Below are 25,947 nucleotides of genomic sequence, written 5' to 3' on the forward strand. Positions count from 1 at the left end.
GAGGGCGCAGCGTCGGCGAGGAAGGGCGGGGACGGGGGGATAGGGGGGGGGAAGTGCGGCACGGGTCTGGGCAGGCCGGCAAGCAGGAAAGCGGTGTAAGGAGCTTGGGGAGTGTGTGTGGTCGCAGTGAGGAAAGGCGGGGGGAAAGCCGTGAAAACTGTTGGGGGTGGCAAGAGGGCGGGCGGTGGCATCTGTTGATGGTCGGAGAGGATTGGGGTGGGAAGGGCATGGGCTGGGCGAGGTGGGGACGGCCGTCTGGGGTGGGGGTGGGAAGGGCGCGGGCGGCGAGTCCAAGTAGAACGGAGGTCCGTTGGGCGGGAAGGGCAGTCGTTGTGCGTAGGGGAAGCAATGTTCCCCGAGGCCAGCGAAGTGGGGCAAGCCTCCTCCTTGGCGGCCATCCGGCTAGGATGGCGGCTCGGGACGATTGGAGTCTGTGGCGCAGTGTTCGGGAGACGGGCCAAGTGGCCAATAGGGAGGCTCGCTTCGCGTGCCTCCCAATTGGCCACTTGGCCCTGGAGTTCCACTCAGAGAAGCGAATCAGGAGCCGCTTGGCCGCTCCTGATTCGCTCCTCCGAGTTTTTATCCCGGACAGAGCCCGCCCTAACTCCTCCCCCACAGCCCTTACTCTTTTTTTAATCCGCTCCACAGGAGCGGTTTAAAGATGCTTACCTGGTGAAGATACTACATATTTTGCGTTTCGCATGATGTCGCCAATATCCAGCGTCTAAGCAGCAAACCACTAGATACATCCTCTATTTTTAAGCGCTAGTTGGGGAATCACATAAAGTGGATTCCCCAACCTAAAAAGTATATACATTAGCGACAATTTATGCACCAAACAATACTAAGGTTAATTTAGAGTAATCAGCATGCCACATGCTAAAGTAATGGAGGCGAAGAAGCACTATCTCTGCCTCCAATGTTCCACCCTTGCACCTGCCTCCCTCTCCCTTCTCCCGGAGACGAGGTTTGTTTGTTTTATTTTTTTAAATAAACTGCCTGGAGCAATGAATAGGTATACAATGTGCAGGCAAAGCAGAAAATATTTTTCCCCAAGTTGTCACACAAAGCATGACTCTCTAAAGTCCCTCCCCCAAAATCAGTAATGAGATTATTCTTTTTCAGTATCAAGACTTGTGAGTCTATAATGGGTGGCATTCAAAAAGCACTATGCATCTATAATTAGATGCACAGGTGTTTCAACGGAGAATGATTGAATTTTGTGGGCCCTTTAAAAGGTTTGATTGAAAAGGCTTGATTGAAAGGTGGAAGAGAGTTGTGTGTAAAGCACGTTGCTCTCTTCCGCCATTTCAAGCAGGCATGCAGAGTGTAAGGAGCGCGAAAAGGCGACAGATGAAAGCAAGACAGGAAGAAGGTGAGGAATAGCCACAGGTGCGATTATTTTTAATGCTATTTTTTAGATGTGCGGAAATGCCTTCTTTGTTTCTTTGATCTACCCTCAAAACTGTTCTGTTTCTGTCTGAAATGTTGGTTTTTAAAAGGATCCCACACCTAAAGAGCATGCAAGCCTCTGACCATTCCCAAGCTTGGAAGTGCAAACAAAAAGCTCAGCTTGGCTATTGCGGCATTGTTCTTCCTAAAGCGCTCCATAAGCTTATCCTACAGACTATATTACGACTATGTAAACAAATGTTTTGTCCTCTACTGCATATTAATGTAAGTAGATACAAATTCGTCATTTATATTCCAGGCAACAATGCTGTAATTTGATTTCTGAATAATAAACTTTTAGAATGCTGCTCATGCTGTAATATGTCTGCTAATAACTCCTTTTAAATTAAATCATCAGTGGCCTTGCCAGGCCCGGCCAGGGAGTCGCCGCACAGACAAAGAAGGCAGCCTGCATGGTGAGTCCTCCAGCCGGGTTCTCCTCCAACTAGGGAAAGGATGCCTGACCCTTGGGGTGACACACAGGGGATACCTTTACCTTTACCTTTAAAAGTTTATATTAGGCAAAGAAAGCAAAGAAAAAGCAAAAGGTGAACTGAAAGTTTGCCCAGCAACCATGCTTTTGTTTCCCAGCATGCAGATTAAATTGGCCATCTTAGTACATGATACCCTCTCTCATGCTGTGGTTGTGCTAGGCTGAGTAAGAATTGTTCAGTATTCACTGCCGAGGGTAAGGGAAGTGGAATGGCTTTTTTAACATTATTGCTGCATCACTAACCATGAAGTCATAAACAGAAGTCAATGGCCTCAGTTTAGAAAGGCATGTAGCTCGGTTTAGGATTTCACTGAATATGGTCTCTCAAACACATTGAGAATTGGGGTCATTGACCGATATTCATATTGGAACTCCATATTGTTGCATGTTTAAGCTCAGTTTAAGGATTTTCAGGGCCCTAACACCAGAGCTCAGCTACAGTTTGAGAGTGTTGTTTAAACCAGTTCTTTTGAATAGTGGATATAACTTTATGGAAAGTCTGCAGACTGTATGTTTCCAAACATGATCACTTCACAAGTGCCACTTCTTGTATCCAAAGATAACCTTTGCTTAGGGGAAATGACACATGAGCCCCATATTATATTTTAAAATGTGTGTATTTTGTTTGATAACATTTGTTTGGAAGCTGCTGTGTTTGGGGCTTTCAAATGCTTATCACAAAAGATGGGTTTCCTTTTTCCCCTTTTTTCTGCAGGGATTAGCCTGTTCAGGATCTGCTTTCTTTAGCACAGGCCAGCTTGCCAGATCAACTTGCCTATTTTACACTTTTCATGTTAACTTCCTAAGCAGACCGTGCCAGCAAAAGTCATCTCACATCTTTCCTTCCATTCTTTGTGCTATTTATAATTTTGTGCCACTCACCTCACCTTACTGTTTCCTTTCAGTCCTGAAGAAAGTTGTGCTTTTAAGTATGTTTGTTATACCTGACTGTCTCTCTACTCTGGAGGTGATTCCACAGGTCCCATCTGGAGGCTGGCATCCCTAGGCCAGGCCAGCTTTGGGGTAGCCTCTTTGGGACATGGCATGGCTGTCCACGCCAACCTTGATGAGTGCCCCTCCTACCAACCTGCTCGTCTCCTTCCGTCCCTCCCTCTGTGACCGACCCAGGACACATGTTTGCTGCCTTGTCTGGGTGCTCTCCCTGCAACCTTGGTTACCTTTTCCTGTCACAACTCATGACCCTTTCCTTGCTGGCCTTGCCTGTGACTAGTCCATTCGAGAGGGCATGTGTGTACATGCTTTGTGTTGAGACTCAAGAGGGCTGCCGGTTGGCCAGCAGATTGGTTGGTGCTAAAAGGAAGTTAGTGGGAGTACCAATGTGTAGGGGCCAAGTGAGCCGCACCACATGCGGTTTGGGTGTGGGGATCACTGCTGTGAGGGGGTCATGACTCATGACTCTGGCTGTGGCACCTGGCCATGGTCATCCATAGGAATGGAAGGCACTGTGCATGGCCATTGGAACCATGGGGCCTGTAGCATATGCTACATGAGCTACCAGGATAAACTTCTACTATGTGTGCTCAACAAAAACCAAAGGTCTCCTGTATCATAGGACACAAAGATATCTAAAGAGCCTCTAGGTGTAAGTTCACCTTTTCTTGAAAAAGTACTTCAGCAGATCTTGTACTGCCATGATTTATTTTCCACAGTGCTGTTCTTGAGTGTCTGAAATGGCTGTATATTGAGCATGTTCAATCAAGCACTTTTTAAATAGGACAATCACTAATTATGCACAGTGAACCATTACCTTTAGGCAGTGTGCCGTTCATGGGCCATGGCTACTCCGGTCTTCAATTCTTCTTCTTATTCTGTTGCAAATAGCCTTTAGATAGCTTGAACCATCATCTGCAGAAATGCATTCTTGATGTGAGTCCAAGGTACTCAGCCACTCATTAAGTACACTTTCAATGGGACTTGCAGCCTTTCCAGAGGACATTCTTCATCCAGTTGTGATATACTGAATGTTCACATTTCCTCTCTAAAGACCCATCCTCAGATGCACTGAATATTGCACTGCCATGCTTAATGTTAGCCAGTGTTTTATAATTAACAAGATCAACATTCAGAGAGAGAGATCAACAAAAGATCCAGTATATGAAAGCCTATTTGCATAACAAATTAACTTTACTGATAATTAACGTTGATTTATCATCAGTAAACTGTGGAGAGGGGAAACACTGTTTCCCAGGAGCAACTTCCTAGTAGCACCTTCCCAGTAGAAGGTGCCTAAAGGAGTCAAAGTGGCTTATAATAGCTTTCCCTTCCTCTCCCCACAACAGAGACTCTGTTAGGCCAGTGAGGCTGGGAGAGCTCTGGAAGAAACTGCTATGTGAGAACAGTTTCCAATAGGACTGTGACTAGCCCAAGGACACCCAGCTGGTCCATAGTCATCCAACATGCGAAGGAGTGGGCAATCAAATCCAGCTTGACACATTAGAAGCCACTGCTCTTAACCACTACACTGAGCTGTACAAGGAAGGCTACAGTGTAGGTATGCATCCTAGCCTGGGATCAATTGGCTTTGCCTCCAGTGACCATATTACCCAATAAATATTTAACAATTAAAAAAAAAAATTAAAAATTATTTAACTCCCATCCATTCAGGAAACCCTTTGTGGGCCATCAAGAAACCCCAGGTTTTCACATAGCCCTGGTTGAGGAAGCCTTGCTATAGGGTTATATTATCACTTTAAGTTATCTGCATAATCTGATTCATGAAGTACTATGCAAATTATTGTTTCATCACTTCTTGTTTGAGGCTAAAAACCCAGTGTTCCTAAGATGTGTGCATATGTCATTCATATGCACAGGTGTGCTGTTATCAGAGAGCGTGTGGGTGGAATACCATACTGCTTTCTAAACGTTTTGCTAATCATGGCTTGATGGTGATCCCAAGTACATAGATTGGAATGTGCACATTTGCTGTGGCTCCGAGTTACAGATCGGGGGACTAATCAGCAGTTAGCATCTGAAAAGACTCATTTTGTAAAGTTGTGTTTTATTTAGAGAAACATTCTTTCCTGGACTTATATTGCATATTTATCATAATAGAAGCCTTTACACAAGACTTCTAGTTTCTAGTGGTTATAAACTGTAGGCTAAAAATTTTGTTATAAAAATGTTCATTTATATATTTATGTAAAATATTTCTATCCCACTTTATCTCAGCAATTCAGATTATCAATGTCCATTTTTTTAAAAAAGAAGTTAATGTCTCCCTTTTGTAAGGGGGTGAGTCCAAAGCTGCCCAAAGGTATAAAGCAGTAGTATTGAGTTATTCAACTCAGGGGACAGTAAAGTTTCAGGAACAAGGAAATTAAACTTTGGATGATGAAAAGGAATTGTGCCCTCATTGATTCCTCTGGTTCAGGAAGAAGAACAAGAGTTGGTTCTTATATGCCGCTTTTCTTTTCCCAAAGGAATCTCAAAGCGGCTTACAATCGCCTTCCCTTTCCTCTCCTCACAACAGACACCCTGTGAGGTGGGTAAGGCTCAGAGAGCCCTGATATTACTGCTCATTCAAAACAGCTTTATCAGTGCTGCGGTGAGCCCAAGTTCACCCAACTGGCTGCATGTAGGGGAGTGGGGAATCAAACCCGGCTCGTTAGTTTAGAAGTCTGCGCTCCTAACCACTACAGCAAGGAAGTACATGGGACTTATGGCTGGATGCCAATCTATATCACCCAGTTACATGCTTGAAATCCTCAAGACCCCTCTGCAGGACAATTTCCACAAACAAGAAGGATCTTACATGGAACTCCTAGTTACTACTAGGTACCCTAACCTGGGGAAAATAAGGCAAAATTACCCTTGTACATGAACTCTCTGTTGCTGTTTCAGTTCCTCTTTTGAAATAATCAAATGCAAATATAGAGAGAACAGTCTTGTATACTATTTTTCAGGAAGCTGTCAAGCCAAACTTTCCCTTACGACCTCAGGGCATTTGTAAGCATTATAGCTCGTATCAACCTGCAGTGATTTGCATTTTAAAAACATTGTGACTATACATGCATTCTCCTTTCGCCAGCGTATGCAAATACACTAAGACAGCACAGTTGCTCTTCTCAGCATTGCTCTGCAGAGAAAAAGTGGATCAGCCTTATGGAAAAACAAAAACATAATCTGAAGGAAGAAGGCCAGAAACAGAAGGCACAATCCTAAAGCCAGTCTGCAAATTACCTAAAATAGCTGCTAAGCAGCATACCAACATAAAACAGTCTGCACCAAGAGAAGCTTAGTTGGTATCCTCTCAACCCTTGTCTAGACCCCCACAATGCCAGTGTAATATTGCCCCTGTGAAAAAGCAGACTGTAATTAAATCCCCTACTAGTCTCTTGCTGCACTTGCACAGTCACAGAATACCTTAGGATACCAACTAAGTTTGTAGCTTAGCCTTTCTCAACTTTTTTTTTACCATTGAGAAACCCCTGAAACATTTTTCAGGCTGTGAGAAACTGCAGGTGTGATCATGCATCATATGGTTAGGAAGCATACTGTGTGCTCCTCCCCTTCCCACCCCCTCCGGGCCCATCATTGGCCATGGGGAGTGTCATACCACCTAATGAATGTTTAACCATTAAAAAAAATATCTTAAAAATTAATTAACATTCACCCATTCGGGAAACCCTTCCAGGGCCATCAAGAAACCCTTGTTGAGAAAGGCTGCACTACATCAAACTGGCTTCTGCTGATGTCCCTTCCCTCCCCAAATTCTACTCTTAAAATCTCCATTTTTTTCCTAACCCAGAGCTGGCAGTCCTAAGAATGAGCTCCAGAATCAATGCCACCCCCTGTGTGATGGGAGTGGGAGCCACCATTGAAATCTGCTTCCCAGCCTTGGCAAGCACAAATGTCAGCAGATACCTTCTCTTCTTATTTCCCCCTCTCCTTTGGGGCTGGGGTGGTCAGGGCCCCTCCCACCATGGGGCCCAGGGCAGCTGCCCCTGTTGCCCACTGGCTAAAACTGCCCTGGACACAACCACCAAACTAGAATCTCTACTTTTCCCTCCAAGGATGCAAGGACCATGAACTCTACAGAAGTAAGCAAGGAAAGGGGATTCCCTGCCTCAAACTATGACAGCCAAAAATATCTCTTCCTTCCATCCCAAACATACTCTTTAAGTAGTTGTTGAAGAAGAAGAAGAGTTGGTTCTTATATGCCGCTTTTCCCTACCCGAAGGAGGCTCAAAGCGGCTTACGGTTGCCTTCCCATTCCTCTCCCCACAACAGACACCCTGTGGGGTGGGGGAGGCTGAGAGAGCGCTGATATCACTGCTTAGTCAGAACAGTTTTATCAGTGCTGTGGTGAGCCCAAGGTCACCCAGCTGGTTGCATGTGACCCATACAATCGGCCCCTGGCTACAGGGTTGCGTCACTCACACAAAGCTTACAGCCCCATGGAAGGGGTCACACCCTGGAGAAGCAGCTGTATATGAAAGGAGCCAATAACTGCAATCCATTAAAAGATTTTGGAGGAACTCTCAATGAACTGTAATTTATGCAATCATGTGTGGCCAGATCTGAAGCCAAGCAGAGGCAGACAATGTAGCAAGAACCGGCATAAGTATGTGCTCAAGGCACATTCACATCTGATGAAAAATCCCTTTTTAAATTTTGTGTGAATCTGTCTGCGCATAGCACTGCTTCCCTAGTGACATCTTGGAATCTCTCTGCAAGATCTGTCATTCAAAACTGCGACAAGTTTCGTAATAAAGTGTTTCACAATACACTCATGATTGGACTTCCAATATACCCGTGTGAGCCGTCATAGTACTCATGGGGCAGGGCTTTTTGGTATTACAAGGCACAGCACCCTTATGTAAGATGGGTTCTTAAAAAATGATATCTGTCAGAACAGGACTTCGTAATCAGTGTTCTCTTTCCTGAATAAAATGAGTGTGCTTGCCAACACTGATAGCTTGATATTAGAATACATATTTCCAGTGTAGCCCAAGGTTAGTCAATAACCATAAAAGCAGTTTCAGAGTTGTCTTTTCTAATGACTTCCTATCGAAGAACCTTCCGAGATTTAAAGTCAGTGAAACTGAAGAAGTAGAGAAGTAGCTAGAACAGGCTTTCTCAACCAGGGTTTCATGAAACCCTGGGGGTTCCAGAATGGTACAAGTTAATTTATATATATTAAGGGATACCTTTACCTTTATATATCCATGATATCCAGAAGTAGATATAATCCTCGATATTTGAAAAATCAGCATCAGTAAATGTCTCAGCTCTCTGCTTTTTGTGAATTAACTTGCTGCCTCGTGCCTCGTGCCTCCAATGCTGTAACAAAGCAGTCTTCCCTGATTGGCCAGGGAGTCAGTTCAAAGTCTTCCTGGTTCCCAGTTGCAAGGCTTCCCTTAAAGTGACTGCATTCCAGAAGCCCTAACTTCTCTCAGCAGAGATTTGCCTCTTGGTTTCCACCCCCCTTCTCTGCTGTCTCCAATCTCCCCCCCCCTCTTCAAGAGAAGAAAGAGGCTCCTGCTGTGCTTGGCTCCCCTCCTGCTATGAGCTTTCCGAATTAAGTGCAGAATACTGTCTGTTTTAATTGGGGGGAGGGGATAGAGGAAGACCCGAGTTCAAATCGATCTGAATTCAGCAGGATCCGCAACAGAGAAAAAAAACAAAACAGTAAGTGTTGAATCAGCCCAGGTTAGTGTGTAAATGACATTCTTTAATCGGTGAGTAAAATTTAGTTTTGTTTTTTTGTTTTTTAAAGTAGCTTTACAGGAAATAGAAACTTTGTGCAATTACTGACTGGGGTATTACAGTTCTGTTCATGCATAATACGCAATCGTATGTTTGGATTCTATGACTCCCTTCTACTGTGTCTTCCTCCAAGACTCTCCTCCATTTCCCCATGAGAATAAGTTAGACAAAATCTTTCTTCCCTGAAGGAAGGCTTAACAGAAGTGAGTCATAGGATCTGGCTTTGCAGATGAAAGTCATCATAGGGCACACAAGCTATAGTTTGGTGAACAGGAGCACCCAGTAGATTTGAATTCTCCTCTGTTTGCTTCTCCAACCAATGTCCAATCTTTGGTTGAGTGCCCCCATTTCATTTCTGTTTTTTGCTAGCCAGGTCTAGCATTAATTCTATTAAATTTATTTTTAGATTTTAATTCTGTTTTTTCCAAGGGGCTTATGGCAACTAACAACAGACTTAAGATACACAGTAGTTAAATATAATTTTGATTTTAAATCTAAAAGCCAGTTTTAAAATATAACCAATCCAGTTATAAAACCTATGGTTGCCTCTTTTTAGACAGTATTAAGATGGATTACTGAACGTTGGGGGAATATGGAGTACCTGGAGAATTGGGATTACTTCTTAAGGAATGATAATATTCCTGAACTATGGTTTGAAAATGTATTTCAGGCTGTCTTAAAAACAAGAATATGGGGGGGATCTTTGTTGAAATATACTTAGTTATCTGGTTACTCTAACAACATTAGACCTTTTTATCCTAATTGGCCACTTTGTTTCTGTCTGCCTTGTATGTATATATTTATTTATTAGATTTTTATACCACCCGTCCTGGTGGTCCAGCTGTGGGCAGTGTACAACATATCATACGAATACAGATTAGAAAGAGTTAAAATATAGATTAGAAACAGTTCCTTAAAGCAGGGGTTGTCAACCCCCGGTCTGCGGCCTGATACCGGGCCACGAAGGCCTTGGTACCAGGCCGCCGGCAGCCGCACCTGCCTCTTCCCCCCCCCCCAGCGAGAAGCTCGCCGGGCTTCGAGCGAATCAGCCACCAAAGCGGCCGATTCGCTCGCAGCCCGGCTAGCTTCTCGCTGGGGGGGGGAAGAGGCAGGCGCGGACGCCGGCATGCCGGCAGACCCCAACGCGCATACGTGGCAACGCCGCGCGTGCACGGTGCCCGGGCCACCAGCTCTCCCTCACCCCCAGAGGCGGTCCTCAACCGGAAAAAGATTGGGGACCGCTGCATTAAAGCAATTAAAATAATAGTTAAAACAACAGTAACAATTCAAGTAGCAGTCAAACAGCATGGAGGACACCTTTGTTCTCCAGATGGCTGAATGAAAAGGCATTCTGAGCTCATGGCACAGTGTGTGCTCTCAGGGTATGTGAAACAGCCACAATACTGAAATGAAGCAGCCTCTACCCGAATGGAAGGGACCACTTTGAATTCTGTGATGGAAGAAAGAGGCCTCCTCAAAGATTTTGAGATGGAATATTACAATATTAAAGTTTCGTTCCCCTATAAGAAATACTATACACAAATGTGTGTTTTAATTGTACTTTGGTTAAAATTTGGTCCCAAGACCACAAGGGGGCAGGGGTCTGCAGTCTGAGGCTCCATAGGGTTCTTTAGAAAAGAAAACTAGCAGTTTCCCTGTCCTGAACAACACTCATGTGCTTTCCAAAGGTGTCTATTAGTGTGCTGTTAGAATACAGATTTAGCCTCCCCCCTACCCCCAAGCTCACATGAAAGCAGTTTGGGACTCATCTTTCTATCCTAGAAACCTTCCCAGATTCATATTCAGCAAAACTGAATAACCAAGTGTGATGTAGTGGTTAGTGTCAGACGAGGATCTGGAAGACTCAGGTGTAAACCCTCACTCTACCATAGTAGTTTGCTGTCTGATCCTGGCCCAGTCATGCACTCTCAGCCTATCTTGCCTCTCAGGGTTGTTGTGAACACAATGAAGAAGAGAATGATGTACATCACTTTTGGTCCTCATTAGGGAAAAACATAGGGCCCTATCGATGACCCGGATATCCCAGGCTAGCCTGCTTTCCTCAGATCTTGGAAACTAAACAGGGCCCAGTTAGTACTTAGATGGGAGCCCTCTAAGGCAGGGGTAGTCGACCTGTGGTGCTCCAGATGTTCATGGACTACAATTCCCATGAGCCCCTGCCAGCAAATGCATTTGCTGGCAGGGGCTCATGGGAATTGTAGTCCATGAACATCTGGAGGACTACAGGTCGACTACCCCTGCTCTAAGGAACGCTAGGGTTGCTACACAGAGGCAAGCAATGGCAAATCACTCTTGTCTTGAAAACCTATGGGGTTGGCTATGACATGATGGCGCATTCCACGCACACTTAAATAAAATAGGTAACACACATAAAACAATCATGCAGTGTGCTCCTATGTATTTTTGTTATTTTTGAGATGCTGTATGTGCCACTTCCTAATAAAGGATTCACAACAACTCATGCGTGGGTTGCAGAAACATTATGCATTATTACCAACCATGCTGACTACTATTAGTGTTAAGTTATATCTTTTCAGTGATAGAGATTAGTTTAGTTATACTGCCACTTTGTTGATTCTGTGCTGTGAATTTTAATGTACTTTGGCTCTTTGATTATAAAGATCTGCTTTACAAAGAAGCAGCTTTACAAAGATCTCAAGAGGTGAACAATTAGATAGGAAGCAATGATACACTGTATGGAGTTTTGTTCTGTTTAATTAGGGAAGTTTAAGTATGATCTAGCCCATCTTATCGATTTGGAAAGGACAATGAAGAGAAAAAAGAGAAAAAGCATGAATATGTTGTGTTTATGTGGGATATCTTACAGAAAAAATAGATTTTGTAATGTAATTTCTTAAAAATAACATGTTAGTCATACTTTGATAGGTTGGGCTGTATAGGAAACAACAAGAAACAGAGAAGGAAATCCACGATGTAGAGATGAAAGGAGAAGAGCACATGTCAGCGTCTAAGGTGTGCTTGTATTCTAATGAGGGGTGTCAGCTAGCTTCATTACATATGCTGCTGCTTATCAAATAATTCATTGAGTCATCCAAAGCTTAAGACTTGCCTGTCACATAGGGAGACCAGCAAATTACTTGACATCCTCACATTTTTGTGGTCACAACAGGCAGCTAAGGTTGTCAAACTCCACATGGGGGCTGGATAGTTCCAGGAATTGCAGTTTATTGTACGAGACACATGAGAATGCACTCAGGCTAAGAGAGAGCAATAATAAGGGGGTGGGATTTTGGAAAAGAAATATTTTGCATGGAGGGCCCCTAGAGAAATGTATCTGAAGGCATTTTATACTAGTAGGAACCTCTTGTTAGAATTCATTATGCCACATTATAGTCCCTATTACAATATTGTATTAGTGCATTTTAGTATCAGACCACCAATGAAGACTCCATGAGGGGCTGAAACACATTTGGTTCTTTGTATTAGATCACTTTATACATGTGTCAAAATGTACTGGATCTGTGAAATAATGTATGATTAATATTGATGCTTTAAAAATCTTTAATGTGTACATGAAATAGTAATGTTTGTATTTTTACATTTAGTATATTCTGCTGCTCAACCTCTAAGGTTCCCAGCTTGTATACACAAGTTGGGTTATGATGTTCCTACTTTTTTCCCCCCACTGTCAAACAGGGAGGCCAGCAAAATACTTGGCATCCTCACATTTTTCTGGTCACAACATGCATTTAAGGTTGTCAACCCCCATGAGGTGGCTGGACAGTTCCTGGAATTACAGCTGATGAGAGGTCTGCATTTTAAAACCCGGGTATTTTTTGGGATTTGGGTATACAGTAGCAAAAAATATCTGTTTTATTCAGGAATCTGAAATTAGTTGGCTCTCTCATATCCTATGGAGAACCTACCTGGAATGAAGAAGAAGAGTTGGTTCTTATATGCTACTTTTCCCTACCAGAAGGAATCTCAAAGCGGCTTACAATCACCTTCCCTTTCCTCTCCCCACAATAGACACCCTGTGAGGTAGGTGAAGCTGAGACAGCCTTGATATTACTGCTCGGTCAGAACAGCTTTATTAGTGCTGAGGTGTCCAAGGAGACCCAGCTGGTTACATGTGGAGGAGGAACGGGGAATCAAACCAGGCTCACCAGATTAGAAGTCCACACTCCTAACCACTGGGGAGCTGGGGGTGGCTTTTTAAAAAGCTGATTTATTTCTTCATTTGTTTTGAAGAAACACAGGGACTGTGTGTCAGGGGTTCAATTCTATGGCGGTCGGTAGCAGTATGACTTCCCCAGGGAAAGCGTCAGAGCAAGGGATTTTCTGGTGCACCCAGATGTTCCTCTCTCAGCTTTCTACACACCATCACTGCCTCAGAGGAGGAACCTTAGGTGCTAGAGCTGCCCTTTGTCACTAACTTCCCCTTTTCCCACCTTCTACCCCTACAATAAGTATGGTCCACACAAACTGTATGCATGAAGATAAGATAATGCATGTAGATAAGATAAGATTATTTATGGTGCTCCTGTGGGTTATGCTGGTTTAAATGCAAATATTTGAGATACAGGTTCTTAACTATACCTTCTGTTGTCTCATGCTCCAACAGAACGCACAACAGTTTTGGTGCAATTTTTCAGCATGCAATTTGGTTAGGGTGAGGGAACACCACCTCCAACATTCCCTTTTCCCACACGTACTAGGGTTCAGTTGAGATGTTTTGGTGCAGATGAATTTTGAATGACATTAAGGTTGAGTGGGATATTACCAATCAAATTGGGCAACTGCCCTGTATATTCTTTCTAGTTATATTTTAATTCTGGGAAGAGCATTTTACCCGTTTCCAGCTTAGTCTAAGAGTAGATGCAGACACAAGCACATGCTCACTTCATTCACCCTCAAAGTCCAGAGCCGGATAGCTGAACAGTAGCAAATTAACCTTGAGGAAGGCCAACTGCTCAACTGTCCAGGAAAGTAGGTGTGAATGATGCAGGCTGACAATATTACCCACATGGGAGAAAACTTGCTCACTTTGCATGGTCATTGGAGGGCATAAGAGGAACCTCTGGTCCACAGCAGAGAGGTCCAGCCAGACCATCTCTTTCGTGAACAGTAGCTCAGTGGATTAGTAGTCTGCAACTCATAGGGCTCAGCAAAGTTCTCCCTCACCATTGCAGCTGCCATATCTTGTCTCATAGTTTGCACTTTCTGTATCAGGCTCCAGAAAGGCTGCCACTTTCTGATGAGCTGTTTGGATTATGGGAATGAACATAGCTAGGGCTGCCATGTCAAATGAAAGCAACTGCATGTAGTCTTTAAAAGGCTTAAGGACTTTCATTGACCCAGAGATAGGCAGGAGGTCAGGACTCCTTTCAAGTATAGTGTAGGTGGAGTTCCAGCAAATGCTGATGTCGCAGATCAGACTGTGCTCCGGCACGCCTGTCAGTCCTGCTTCTCACAAAAATAGGGGTAGCATTCACACTGCATAAGAAGTGATCCATGAGATGCTAGCATTACTGGAGGAGACATCCAGCCTAGAACTCTTTGCAGAACCAGACCCAAAGCATCTTTAACTACATGGGGGAGAAGGTGGGCCATCCAGTAAATGTACCCTAGGCCTAATGCTTGTTCCACTGCCCTAATGTTTGTGCTACCATCAGTCACCATAAACCCCTACTTACCAGCTGCACTGACTAAATGGTGGCAGAAATGTTGTCTACTGGGTGTGACTTGTTGAGAACCCTGCTAGTGTGAAGCAGAGCATGGCAGTAGGTGGCCAGCCCAGCAGCCCACCCCTTGCCTAACACAAGAACATAAAAGAAGTCATGTTGAGTAAGGCCAGTGGCCCATCCAGTCCAACACCCTGTTTCACTTAGTGGCCAAAACCCAGGTGCAATCTGGAGGTCCACCAGTGGTGCCAGAACTTCAAAAGCCCTCTCACTGTTACTTCTCAAGCACCGAGAGTACAGAGCATTACTGCCCCAGACATAATGTTACATCTATACCTTGAGGCTAATATCACAGATGAATCTCTGCTCCATATGTTTATCCAGTCTCTAACCAGCCTAATGCTGGTTTCCCCACCCAGGATGTTATTGGATTGCCACCAGTATGCCATCAGTGACAGGTATGTACGATGTGCCTAAGTGCAGGTGCCGATGTCAGATGTGAAGTGCAGAGTTCTGCCTGCAGTGCAGAACAACTGTGTCTGCACATCATCCTTGGCAGTGCTCTACAACAAGGGCGCTATGTTCAGCATGGTGAGAGCAGGGACTGTGTGTCAGGGATAGACATCCTGGAGCAGTCTGCAGAAGTCGATATCTTCAACTACAGGAAAAGTGTGCTCGTCTGGAGCAATTGCCTTGCTCATAAGGTATGGCAGTCTTCCTTGCTTGCTGTTCCTCACCAGTTGTCACCCTGCCGGATGCTTGGAAACCCTTACTTACAGGAGACCATGTGGTCAGTGCAGCAGAGGTGGCTGCAGAATGGTTCACCTCTTGGTTGGCTGGTGGCCACATGGCCACAGAAAATGAAGCCAAAGGGGGAAAATATAAAGCCACCAGAGAAAGTAAGCTAAGCCTCAAAGTCCCTTCTCCCCAACCCAAAATGGGGATTTAAACCCCCAGCAATGGATGGGAATTATAACGGAAATATACGCCAAAGTTAACTAGCTTTTAAAAAAGTATTGTGAAATCCTAATGTGACTCTCTGCTTGCCAAAGCATTAAAAAAAATTAGCAATATTTACAGAGGCTGGAATTGCCCACCATTCAGAAGTGCTATTTCCTGGCAGCTTGCAGTCTGGAGACTCCATGAGTTAACAACTCTTAGCAGCAAATGGCATTGGAACTGCATTGTAGTAGAGCAAGATATTTGGTTTTAAATGACAGATCTTCAGCACTTTGACTGGTCATGTAATGCATCAAAGGTCTGTCATCTCCAGGCTGAGATCTTACTTCACCAGAGATTTTTGCCTGTGTACCAAAGTTTGTTGTTGCTTTTGCTTGGGGTATAATAGCTTTTATTCCCTGGATCTTTCCCATCCAGCAACTGCTACAAGTACTTCAAAAATAAAGATTAATGAAAATGTTTTCATGCAAAGGCTGAGTGTTCACTGTACCAGTCACCTGTCTGAATTCTAATCTTGAGTTGTGTCAGATTGTCTTTGGCAAATACAAAACATGAATCTCTCCTCGAAAGGGCACATGAAGGCAAAGTCCTCCACTTCTTTTTTGGGTGTGTTCCTGACTAATTAAATATTTTCAGAGCCTGGCAATAAAAACAGGCCTGCTAACATGAAGTCACATTGTCCAATGGTTCATAAGTTTTGTGATTTCCTTTATGGCAGAATAAGTTGATTTAAATCAAAGGAACATGAATCATTTATTTAAATAGTCAAGAAAGAAAATTAAAACAAACCATGGGCTTAAAACTAGATTCCAGCTTGCTAGTTGATATAAAACCGACCATGCATGGTGATGGGTTTCGCTTGCAATCAAGTTATTCTGTTTTAAACTAAACAGAAACTTTATAGTATCCAGGAATGCAATCTAAAATCCCTGGCCGTGCATCCCAAATACCATTTGGCTAAAGAATGTATATCTGCTTTAAAGAGCAATTATGATAATTGTGTCTTCTTGTCTTGTGCATTTTTGTTCCAGCCTTCTTCTGGGAAGCTCAGAACAGTGGACATTGTCTTCCTCATTTTATCTTTACAACAATCCTGTGAGGTAGATTAGACTTGAGATGGAGTGACTACCCAAGGTCATCACTATTCTAAGCAGTGTCACACCCTTCTAAATACATTTCAATCAACAGGCTTGGCGTAGTGGTTAGGAGTGCAGATTTCTCATCTGGCGTGCTGGGTTCGATTCTGCACTCCCCCACATGCAGCCAGTGAAGTGACCTTGGGCTTGCCACAGCACTGACAAAGCTGTTCTGACCGAGCAGTGATATCAGGGTTCTCTCAGCCTCACCCACCTCACAGGGTGTCGGTTCTGGGGAGAGGAAAGGGAAGGGGAGTGTAAACCACTTGGAGACTCCTTCAGGTAGAGAAAAATGGCATAACTCTACTTCTTCTAGAACTCTGAAACCAACTCTACTTCTTCTAGAACTCTGTGGGTTCTCTCTATCGGATCATCCTCAAGGAAGCCAAAAGTTATCAGTTATCAGTTGGTCAAAAATTGTCTTTATTGCAGCTGTCTCTGGCAGCCTGAGAGTCATAAAGTGCATCTGTGATTGCACCCCTCTGTATCAGTTACTTTAAATTTCAGCCTCTTTACTTGTCTCTGCAGCTGATTTGATTTATGATCTCTGGGTTTCTGTGGCGCTTCTCCTCCAAAGCAGATATTCAGGACTCTGCCACATGAAGTCTCTGATGTCACTGGCTTAATGAGGATCATAATTCAGCCAGTTTCAGAATGAAGGGAGGCTTGGACTTTTAAAAATATTTTTTGGCATCTTTATCTCTCTCTCTGTCTCTCTCTCTGTCTCTCTCTCTCTTTCCAACTACAGTATCACTCCTGGGTTGATGATTCAGCTTTTACACCTGCTGATCTTGGCTCTGCATGTTCAGGAATTTCAGTTCTAGCTTCTCAAGATTGTAGGAGCAGCTGTCATGTTGTTTGGTCCTTTAGGTCCTTCCCTCCCCCGCCCCGGTAAATGTAGCTCAGGCCTAATGCCTGGGCCACTGCCCTAATGTTTGCACTACCATCAGTCACCATGACCCATTCCGCACCAGGATCAATGTGGCAAATTGATTACTGAAAGAAAAAACGCTATTTTAAATAGTGGAATTCGTCGTTATGCATACCTGCCTTTGTAGTGGAATCCCGTTGCGTTTCAGTCGTTTCCCACAGGTTTCCGGTCTCGGCAAAAATCGCAAGAAAGGAAGCGATTTTTTCTGTGCTTTGTCCCGCCCCTGGCCATCAATCAAATGAGCAGCCAATGGCCGGTTGTTACTGTGCTCCGAAAAAGCCCCTTTGCCTTTAAGAACAGGTTAAAAAAAAAACACGTTGCAACAAATCTGCATTGATTCGTTGCAACGGAGAGACCCATCTAGCTGGCAGGTGGTGTCTGAGCTGGCGATTCATCGTTGCCACACTCCCCCAAGTGAAACCCCCCCCCCTGTGCACGGGCGCGATTTTCAGCCGGAATTAAAGGGAACTAGCAAACGGGGCTGTGTTGTGCTTGGTGACTTGAGGCGAGCTTTAAAGCAGCTCTGTGTTGGGACTGCAGCCGGAGAAGCTTTGCTGGGTGAATGAAGGCTCGCCAGTTTGTTGCCCTCCGCTCGCTCCGAGAAAAAAAATGGCAATCGCTTCACCGGAAGATCAGAGGAGAGAGCCAGGGGGAGGGACTTTGCTGAAACCGCAACAATGGTAACGCACAGAACTTTTTCACTAGTGTTGCAGATTGGTTGCAAGAGTGTAGCGCTTTTCGGAGGGTGAATCCACTTTTTGGGATTTCCCTTTAAGTGCTACAACTAAGCGCTTTTAGCTGATCGTTTGCAGGAGTGTGGCAGATTGTGTGCGATGTCGTGCATAACTGCAAATTAGTAGCGATTACAATTTGCCACACTCCTGCCACTTTGAACTCGTGCGGAATGGCCCCATAAACCCCTACTCACCAACTGCACTGACTACTTCTTGATGATGGCAGAAATGTTGTCCGCTGTTGAGAACTCTGCTGGTGTGAAGCAGAGCATGGCAGTAGGTGACCAGCCCAGCAGCCCACCCCTTGCCTAACACAAGAATATAAAAGAAGTCATGTTGGGTAAGGCCAGTGGCCCATCCAGTCCAACACCCTGTTTCACTTAGTGGCCAAAAATCAGGTGCAATCTGGAGGTCCACCAGTGGTGCCAGAACTTCATAAACCCTCTCACTGTTGCTTCTCAAGCACCGAGAGTACAGAGCATTACTGCCCCAGACATAATGTTACATCTATACCTTGAGGCTAATATCACAGATGAATCTCTGCTCCATATGTTTATCCAGTCTCTAACCAGCCTAATGCTGGTTTCCCCACCCAGGATGTTATTGGATTGCCACCAGTATGCCATCAGTGGCAGGTATGCATGATGTGCCTAAGTGCAGGTGCCGATGTCAGATGTGAAGTGCAGAGTTCTGTGTGCCCGTCTGGAGCAATTGGCTTGCCAATGAGGTATGGCACTCTTCCTTGCTTGATTAGATGCATAAGTGTTTAAATAAGTCTTTAAAACATTGAGAAAAGGGACTGGTTGCCAGGATTGATTGACAGGCAGAAGAGAATCGCATGTAAAGATCGTTGCTCTGTTCTGCCATTTCCAGCAGGCGATGTGGAGTGTAAGAAGCGTAAAAAGGTGGCAGACCAAAGCGACACAGCAAGAAGCTGAGGAATGGAGGGATGTGTGATAAATTTTAGAACTACACCATTCTGCTGGTGTAATGCTTTTTTTAAAATGTGTGGAACTTCCCTTATACTTTTCCTTTATGTTCAGTTTTGGTTATCTATAAGGATATGATGATTCTGTTATTGATGATCTTCTCCAGGCAAGGTTCCAATCCGGCTCCAGTAATTTTCCCACAGGCAGCAGCCACAGACCACCAGAACAGCATTACAAAAGTTCAATCCTATCGGCCTGTGACAATGGTCTCCTTCCTTCCTGCTTCTTAGGAAACTTGCAAATGGGGAGGGACAAAGTTGTTGGAATCCACATTTGAAGCCAAATAACCATGTAAAATAGCTATTGTGATTGGGCAAAGTACAGCTCCTTCTAATCAGCTAACCTATTTGTCTGAGAGGAATGCCTCTCCCCGCCTCCCATTGCCTTGGGAACTTTCAAAGGTGGAAAAGAGCAATGTTGGAGAGTTTTAGCAGCCCTTACTCAGCATTCCTGAATGAACCTAATTCTCTCACTTCTCTCCTCATAAGGCATGGTTTCCAACCCCTCAACCCTCCTAGTCACCCTTCTCTGAATTTATCAATATCCTTCTTGAACTGCAGCACCCAGAACTGGGCACAGTGTTCCAGTGAGGTCAAACTCATGTGGGATAGAGTAGTCTTAGCTTTTTAAACCTTCTCTCTACATTTCTTGGCCATTTAAAAAAATTGCTCCTTGATGATTTCTTCCTTTTTCTGTTTCATGATCATGTCCCTTTTAAATTATCCTCTCAACGGGAGAATTCCCGGAGGGGTTAAAAGAGGCAGTGGTATGCTCGTTGCTCAAAAAACCATCTTTGTCTCTGCAGGAACCTGACAACCACCGTCCCGTCTCGCATCTAGGGGAAGTTGGTTGAAAGGGCCAAATATCAGCGTTCCTGGAAGAAACTTCAGCCCTTGACCCACTTCAATCAGGCTTCCAGCCTGGCCATGGGATGGAGATGACGCTAGTTGCCCTGATGGATGACCTCCACCGCCAACTGGACCGAGGTGGGTCAGCGCAGCTGGCACTATTAGACCTGTCAGCAGCATTTGATACAGTTGATCATTAGCTCCTAGCACACCGCCTTGCCGACCCTGGGATACGTTGGGATCTCCTTCCTCTAAGGTTGCGGACAGAGGGTAACAATAGGAGAGAGAGTATCTAGCTGTCAGCAGCTCACATGTGGAGTCCCACAAGGAGTAGTCCTATCCTATTTAATATCTTAATGTGCTCTCTTGCTCAGCTGGTGCAGAGGTTTGGGCTGGATTGCCACCAATATGCAGATGACACCCAGCTCTTCCTTCTGATGCTGCCCTGACTCCCCTCCAGAATCTTTAGCCAGATGCCTAGAAGTAGTGACAAAATGGACCAAACAGAGTTGTCTGTAGCTCAACCCTGCAAAGACGGAGGTCCTGTGGTTAGGTAGGAAGGGACCATGGGAGGAAGCGTGTTTGCCCACCCTGGACGGTGTGCAGTTCTTAGCGACTAACTCCGTCAGGAACCTCGGCATGATTCTGGATGCTTCTCTTACAATGGAAGCCCAGGTCACAAAGGTAGCACAGCTGGCATTTTATCACCTCCGCCAAGCCAAACTACTAGTGCCCTACCTGGATCCAAAGCACCTAGCCACAGTGATCCATGCGTTGGTCACCTCTAGACTGGACTTCTGCAACTCACTCTACGCAGGCTTACCCTTATCCTTGATCCGGAAACTACAACTGGTTTAGAACGCCGCAGCCAGGATTCTCACTAAGACATCATGGAGATCCCACATCCGGCCGGTACTCCAGGAATTCAGCTGGCTCCCTGTTGAATTCCAGATTAGGTTTAAGGTTTTGGTAATCACCTTTAATGCCATACGCAGTCTGGGCCCAGTGTATCTGAGAGACTGCCTCCCTGCCTATACCCCCAGAAGAGCTCTACGCTCTGCCACCTCCAATTGGCTACGGATCCCCAAAGAGGTATGTTGGATTTCAACAAGGGCCAGAGCTTTTCAGTCCTGGCCCCCATCTGGTGGAATGAGCTCCCCGAAGAGATCAGGACCCTGCCTGAACTTCCACAGTTCTGCAGGGCCTACAAAAGGGAGTTCTTCCACCAGGCATTTGCTTGAGGCCGACTGACTCAGAACATCTACAGGTCCCCCTCCCCCTCAGACTGAGAGGTCAAACCTACCAAGGGCTTGTCAAAGTTGTTTGTTGAAATGCTGTTCTAGCTGAGATGTTATTGTTATTTGTTATATTGATATCTGTTATTGTTATAACAATATTGATATTGTTATTGTTATATTGATATTGTTCCAAGTAAACATTCTATATGTTTTATGTAAACCGCCCAGAGCTGTAGGGAAGGGTGGTATAAAAATCTAAATAAATAAATAAATCTAAACTCATATAGGAATTCTTTAGTCATCTACCTTGGCTTCTTTTGACATCTTCCATTTGTCCACTTTATTGGAACTGTTTGTCAGTATCTCATTTTTAAGATATCCCCACCCATTATTTGCTCTCTTGTCTTTTAGTATATCTGACCATGGAATTATCTCCAATACTTCCCTTAATTTACTAAAAGCACTTCTCTTAAAGTCTAAAATGCATTACTGTACTTAACTTCTCCTTTCCTCAGAATCTCAAAAGAGATCATAGTCACTCCAACCAAGATAACCATTTCCTTCACCCCATAGACCAAATCTTCTTTATCTGTTAAAAGGAAGTTGACAGATGATTACATCTAGATATTATAGTTCCTGTGTTTTTCAAGATCATAGAAAGGTACTGCACATTTTTTTAATGCTGAGAAAGCCCCCCTAGGTATATACTCGAGTGAGGGTCCCACTTGCCTGTTATATTTGATATTGTGGTAAAATTAGATGGCTAAAATTCAGATCAGCTTATGCTTGAGTATATATGGATATTTCTGAATTCAGAACACACTAACCAAAGTTGGATCTGTCTTGGGGGACTAGCCATCGTCTTCTTAATTGTCAGGTATAGAAAAAAGGCCACTGACTCTTTATGGTGTGGTCAACTGACAATACAAAACAGGCATTTATTTGTTTGTTTGTTTGTTTATTTATTTATATACCGCCCTCCCCAGGGGTTCAGACAAAGCAGGCATTATACCTCTTAAGTGGCTACTATACTTTTGCATGTTACCTATTTAAAAAGCACATGTGGAAAACGTGAAAGCAGTGAACATGGGCATATTTGGAGAACTTGAATCCATGGGTTCAGGAAACATGGAAACTGCAAATGCCTTTTAGCTCTTTATTGACCCCAGCAAGAAGATGCATACTGAACTGTATTCCCCCCCCCCCCAAAAAAAACCCCACACTCCCATATATACAATGCAGAACAGTGCATGCTATTGGTTACTTCCGTTTTAAACTGTTTGGATCCGACAGTGGGGTCTGGCTGCGTACCGGCCTATCGTCCTTGCAAACTTGACTTGGACTTCAAGCTCCAGTCTTTGGCAGATCCATATACCCAACATCATGTTTTGGTGCCCTCTCAAAAATTTGGGAGAGACTCCTTTAACATGCCAGTGTGATTCAACATAGGAGCCTGCACTTGCATTCAACCACAAGATCGTGCAAGGATGCTAGTCAGCACCAGCCTCCTCACTGTCTCACACTACAGGATCATCAGGGACAGGGTTTTTTGACTGTTTTTCCAAACACAGGAGAGAGTGAAAGGACCCTTTAAATGTAGTTAGATACAAGATCTAGAGCAACACATGTATCAATAAAGAAAATTAAAACAAACTGTGGGCTTAAAACTAGATTCCAGCTTGCTAGTTGATATAAAACTGAACATGCATGCTATTGCAATCAAGTTATTCTGTTTTAACCTAAACAGAAACTTTATACTATCCAGGAATGCAACCTAAAACCCCTGGCCATGTATCCCAAATACCATTTGGCTGCAGAATGTATCTCTGCTTTAAAGAGCAATTATGATAATTGTGTCTTCTTGTCTTGTGCATTTTTGTTCCACCCTTCTTGGAAACTTAGAGCAGTAGACATTGTCTTCCTCATTTTATCTTTACAACAATCCTATGAGGTAGATTAGACTGAGATGGAGTGACTATCCAAGGTCATCACTGTTCTAAGCAGTGTCACATCCTTCTAAATGCATTTCAATCGACAGGCTTAAAAGGGTGTAGCTCTGTTTAGGACTGCACATCGTTGTGAAAGAGTGGGGATACAATCCAAGCTTTCCTGATCCAAGTTCCACCACTATAGAACACTGGATTTCATTAAACGTTGTCATTACTCATTTGAGGAATAATGCAAAACCTATGTCATGAAGATGCTTGGAGAAATCCCCCCCCCCATCAGTTTGGCACTCAAAGCCTTTGTGTGAAAGACCTCTGTGTTCTCTTTTAACTGTGTATTTAAAAACTTAAAACTTTAATAGCTCATGAAGCTGCATTTTCAGATAGTGGTGTATGTAGAACTCTGTGGGTTCTCTCTATAGGATCATCCTCAAGGAAGCCAAAAATTATCTTAGCAGTTGGTCAAAAATTGTCTTTATTGCTGCTGTCTCTGGCAGCCTGAGAGTCATAAAGTGCATCTGTGATTGCACCCCTCTGTATCCGTTACTTTAAAATTTCAGCCTCTTTACTTGTCTCTGCAGCTGATTTGATTTATGGTCTCTGGGTTTCTGTGGCGCTTCTCCTCCAAAGCAGATATTCAGGACTCTGCCACATGAAGTCTCTGATGTCACTGGCTTAATGAGGATCATAATTCAACCAGTTTCAGAAGGGAGGCTTGGACTTTTAAAAATCTGTTTTAGTATCTTTATCTCTCTCTCTCTCTGTCTCCAACTACCAACTACAGTATCCCTCCTGGGTTGATTATTCTGCTTTTACACCTGCTGATCTTGGCTCTGCAGGTTCAGGAACTTCAGTTCTAGCTTCTCAAGACTGTGGGAGCAGCTGTCATGTTGTTTGGGCCTTTTGATCCCTCCCCCCCCACCTGCCCATGTGACTGATTTACACCCCCAAAGGATGTCTGGAATGTTGGGCAATGTTTTATAGTCCCCTCCTTTTGAGTCTGTAGTTTAGTTTGTTGGTCTCAGGGTCAGATGCCCGTGTTACCCTGTCACATCAGCAAGAGTTCTTCAATATGGGAGGATATGGTTCCCACTGGAAGCCTTCTAAACAGGATATTCTTAATGACAAGATGGCATGCTTGTGAGCCAAGCCCATGAAGACCAAGGATGTCGGTGAGATCTGTGCAATACCTTTATACAAAACCAACCAAATTGAGACAAAGATCACCAGTCAGACTTGCTGAAAATCCATATTTACATTTTAAATTGGTCCATCCCACAAAACCATTTTTTTATAGGTCAATTTACAAGAAAATAAAAAGAGCAGAATAAACAACGATACGTGTACTAATGAATACCTGGGGGGGGGGAGCAGAATTACACCTTTTTTTTTTTACTTCAATAGATTTCAAAGGTGGGGGGCTATTTAGGACTGCACCATTAGAGTGAGAATAATCATGAGACAAAAAAAGTGGTCCTCTTTGGAAATGAGATGTTGTGAAATAAGGATGTGAAGATAATTGGTTATTTCCTTGTGGTTTTATTACATATCCTTTTAGACCAGCTGCCGAATAATGAAATGTGTGTTGTGTAGTACAGATGACATATTATTACACATCTGTGAATATGAATTGCATTGTCTGATGGGATTATTCCCATAGTGCTTGAGAGAGTAAATGGAGAAGTAATAAGCAGAGTCTGAAGTAGCAGTAACTCTGTATGTTTCATAGGCAATATATGGGGATGGAAGGTTTTTTTCCACCATTTTTAGCCTGCCTTTCTCTAATAAAAGGCTCAAAGTGTGTTACTATGATGCATGAAAATGCAATAAAAGCCACTACCCTTACTGGGCACTGTAGAGGATTGTAAAAGTCTGCAGGGAATAATCTGGTTCACTCCCTTGGAAATAAGTGTTCAAGGAGAATATACTCTCTGTCCAGTGATACTAGAAGAACTAAACAAAATTCAACTCCAATGGCACCTTTAAGACCAACAAAGATTTATTCCAGGCATGTGCTTTTCTGTGCAGGCACACTGCCTCATACAAAAGACTAGCATCTGAGTTCCCATTGAGCTTCACTGAGGCATTAGGAGCCTACAAAGTGCCATCAGTGACTGTTCCTGCAGTTACACCTATTTGTTTGAGGGCCTGGAATATTCCAGAAGAACTCTATATGCAACATTGCCAGGTTTTGAGTGGATGAAAGCATTGGCCAAATGTTATGTCTGGTGGCCTGGACTAGATGCTGATATTGAAAGGGTTGTGAATGAATGCAGCATTTTGCTGACCTGAAAAAAAACCAGGGAACTGCTGTTTGCCCAGTTGTGTTCTATGCACATGTACTGTGGGCTACACTTAAATTTCCCCAATGGGCAAATAGCAGCTCTTGGGGCCTTTCCCAAAATGCTGCTATCCTTTTAATTTTATTTATTTATTTGGGTAAGGTGACCAGATTTTAACATTGGTAAAGCAGGACACCATTGACTGGGGGGGGGGGTCTTGATTAAAAATTTGGTCTATATGGAGCAACAAAAATTTTCATAGAATGCATAGAACGCAAAAATAGTATTGTAATATATATATATATATATATATATATATATATATATATATATATATATATATATATATATATATATATATATATATATATATTAATTTCAACATAAGAACAATTTGCCATGTACCCCCAGATGTCCCTCCAAAAATGGGACAATCTGGTCACCTTATCTTTGGCATTTCTATCACAACCTTCTCTCACACCACAGGTCTTAGTGTGGCTCACAACAGAACTATAAGGTTGATCATCAAAGCAGTTAAAATCT

At 43.7% G+C, this 25,947-nt stretch overlaps 1 long non-coding RNA gene across 1 annotated transcript in view; it reads left to right on the forward strand.

Annotated features, from left to right (window-relative positions):
- Window positions 1–25,947, forward strand: part of LOC143841849 (uncharacterized) — a 48,731-nt gene that overhangs the window by 2,438 nt on the left and 20,346 nt on the right. Inside the window, exon 2 of the long non-coding RNA XR_013232895.1 lies at window positions 19,896–20,076. This is a non-coding gene — a long non-coding RNA (uncharacterized LOC143841849). The remainder of the gene's footprint in view (window positions 1–19,895; window positions 20,077–25,947) is intronic.

The sequence above is a fragment of the Paroedura picta genome, chromosome 7 (assembly GCF_049243985.1).
Source record: "Paroedura picta isolate Pp20150507F chromosome 7, Ppicta_v3.0, whole genome shotgun sequence".
Taxonomy (NCBI): domain Eukaryota; kingdom Metazoa; phylum Chordata; class Lepidosauria; order Squamata; family Gekkonidae; genus Paroedura; species Paroedura picta.